Source organism: Melampsora larici-populina (assembly GCF_000204055.1).
Source record: "Melampsora larici-populina 98AG31 unplaced genomic scaffold MELLAscaffold_5, whole genome shotgun sequence".
NCBI lineage: Eukaryota > Fungi > Basidiomycota > Pucciniomycetes > Pucciniales > Melampsoraceae > Melampsora > Melampsora laricis-populina.
The window spans coordinates 2,337,636-2,341,097 of NW_006768769.1; positions in this window are offsets into that span (position 1 = coordinate 2,337,636).

Genomic DNA, 3,462 nt, shown 5'->3' on the forward strand with positions numbered 1-3,462 from the left:
CTACTGTGTCAATCGTTCCTCGTCGAATTCTAAGCCGGCTCCCTGGAGGCGACTAAACAGTCAGTCCATCTGTTTGCAGGTTTACACCACAAGGCGCTCAACGACTTGAAGGTAAGTAAATACATATTATCTCTACATGTAGTACTTAAACTGATCTAATATTGGAATCTCAACAGGAAAACAAAGGTAAATTCTGTCTCGTCCACGATGTTTGGACCACCAAAGGCAATCGCTATGCCTTTGTTGGAGCAACTGCGAACTACATCGACAACGATTGGCAATATCGTTCGACCCATCTTACACTCAAGATGGTGGGATGGCGACATTTCAGGGCTCTGCTAGCCAGGCCCGTTGGGTGTTTCTTGATACGTCATGATCTTCATAAAAAGATGAGTCCTCTTACTCATATCTCTTTCACTTATCGGTTTCTCTTTTCTTTCAAACCATTGTTACCTCATGCTGACCTATGTTTGTATTGTATTTACATCTTAGCGCAGACTACAGATAGCGGTGGAAACAACTCCACCATGGCAGCTGAGCTCCAAAGAATGTTTAACAAAGCTGAAGATCCGGTTCACTGGTGTAGCCAAACTCATCATGTGCGATGTTATGCACATAAACTCAACCTGGTTGTTGGGCACGGTCTCAAGGCCCTCGGCCAGAAGGTAAGCAATGGGAAACCTTCTATACCCCATGGTGTGGCTCTTCCGATCCCTGGTCTAGAAGTCAACGATGGCAAAGACAACATCGAGTTCCATGCTTCTGACACCGAATCCGAGGGCGATGAAGGATTGCCTGAGTACACTGACGGTGTTGATGACGAAGACAATATAATTGATGACTCATCTTTATCACCTTGTGATAAAGATGATCTCGTCGCAGCCGCACTTCACAAGGTCAGTATCCCTCTCTGGAATCAATCTCATAGTTGATCGATGCTTATCATGTTTATTATGTAGGTTGACGCTGTCTCTGGACAGATTGCCAGTAGTGCCGCCCGAAGAAACGACTTTAAAACACGTGCCACTCGAATGGGATACAATGGCCGAATGTTGAAAAGGCCATGCAAAACGCGATGGAACAGTCACTATGAGAGTCGAAAGATAGCATGTGAGGCACAGGAGGTCAGTCTCTTTTTATTTCAAAGTTGAATTTAATTTTTCATTTCGAATCACTCAAAATCCATCTTTTTCCTTGCAGGTAATCAATTCGATGATTGCTGCCGATAGAAAGGCGTGTTTTTTTAAAGGTGTCACAATCTCAGCTTCAGAGTGGCATGCTGTCGAAATGGTAAACAAGGTTTTGAAGGTAAGTTTTCCTTCAAAAGTTTGGTTATAATGTTTTGTTCATTGACTGACTGATCTGACCGCTTTGGATGGGCAGACTTTTGTTGATGCTACAGCTCGAGTAGAAGGGGATGGGCCTACTGGCTGCATCCTCTTGGCTGAATATAAGCGCGTAATCAAAGAACTCCTCGATATTCAAAACGAAGCTTTCATTTTCCCTTCTCTTGACAAGGCCATCGATGTCATGGTCAAGTGGCTGACCGAATATCAAGACGAGGCGGCCAACTGTGACGCGATAGCCCTGGCAACCATCGTCAACACTCGCTTTCGAGTCAAGTTCTTCAACCTTCATTATCCAGATCACGAAGAGTCATCGCAGCTGCTTATTGAGGATGCCTTCAAATCTGCCATTGATGAGATCAACATTCACCGTCACGAGCCAACCCCACCACCAGAAGATACTAACGAGCCTACAGTCTCAGAGTCCGATGACTTTGATGTGTTTAGAACATCTGACACCGGTCCCAGTAAGAATCCGACTTCAGAGCTGGAAGATTACTTATCTGGTAAATTCCCGATCGGTAAAGGTGAAACTCCTCTGCAATGGTGGAAGGTATGTCCCATCCTTATCTTATTTCTCACCCTTTCTGAGGATACTAACCTACTTTATGACCAATAGGAACACGAAACCCACTTCCCTATCCTCTCGTCAATTGCTCGCAATTACTTAGCGATTTCCGCCACATCATGTGCATGCGAGCGGACTTTTTCAGCCGCTGCCGATGTGTGTACACCTTCAAGAGGCAGTATGCTCTCAAAAACTATGGAGCGACTTGTTGGATCTCAAGCGTGGTTGAAGGAGGGAATCGTCCCTGATGGGGTGTTTGAAGAAGCTGCCAAAGCGCTTCAATCTTATATGCAAGCATTGGTAAAGAAGCAATCATCGGGAAAGATGACCCGATAGGTCCATCAATTTACTTTCATCGAAAGAATTTCTTTTTATACAATTTCATTTCTTACACGTGTTCCTTCCTTAAAGTGACTCAAGTCTCACCTTGACTCTGAGTTTTCTTATTATACATGTTTCTCTTGCTTCTGATGTCTCTATGAAAACACGTCCTACTCTCCTACGTATCTAGCCCTATGGTCACGTACAAATATATTTGAAATACAAAATTTTTGTTTGGTCTTCCTACATCACCGCTAAGTGCGCTATGTAGCGGGAATTGATCAATTCCTCCGCTCCGATACCTGGCAAGGATTTTTTCCATTTTCATAGCGATCTCGGAGCGGAGCGATTCATAGCGCCCACTCCGAAACGATATGAAAATGGACCAAATTTCATATCGTTTCGGAGCGATTCGGGTATTGTACTGATGCAGGATTCCATCTTCTCACTAATCCGGTCAAAAAACTTATCAAACTGAGCATCTAGCTTTTCTTTGAGTTTCCTTTCAATAATATGATCAATATCATTATTATCAGGAATATTGATTCCTTTCTTTGTCTCAAATATTTGATCAAGCCTCATATCAATTTTACTCTCAATCTTATTACTCAATACTTCACTAAGTTCTCTTATAGACTGGTTGTCTAGGCTCACATTTTGAAGTCTCAATAGATCTAAAATCTCACTGTGTTTGATCTCACTTTCTTGGACAGAAGACGTGTGTTGCATTTCTAAATGTGCTAAAAGATCAACTAAAACTTTTCTGAGATCTTTGATTTCAGGTCCTACTCGCTTATACAATTCTCTACAACTAGTATTGATAGAAGAAAAACAATCTTGATAATACTTGATACTTTCATCATCTTGTTGCATCCTATTTGCTACCTGGTCTAAGTAATTATTCATCACATTAGTCCATGGTTGCAACAAATTATTCTCAAGAGATGAAACAAATAGACTTACTAGACGAGCATCATCAGAGTTTAATGATGAGGATGGTGGTTGCTTGGTCCGTCTCTCTTCGCTAGAAACTTGCCCATAGCGATTTGAGCTCGCACTACCGCGTCCGAGTCCGATATGTGAGATCGGCGACGCACGTTGCGTTGGAAGTGGTGCGATCGAGGGCGCTTGTATTTCTCTTTTTTGTCCCCGCTTATTTCTCTTGTTGAAAAAAAAAAAAAAAAGTTGTTCGGGTCGAGGCTGTGTGGACGCTTTTTTTTAGTCCCG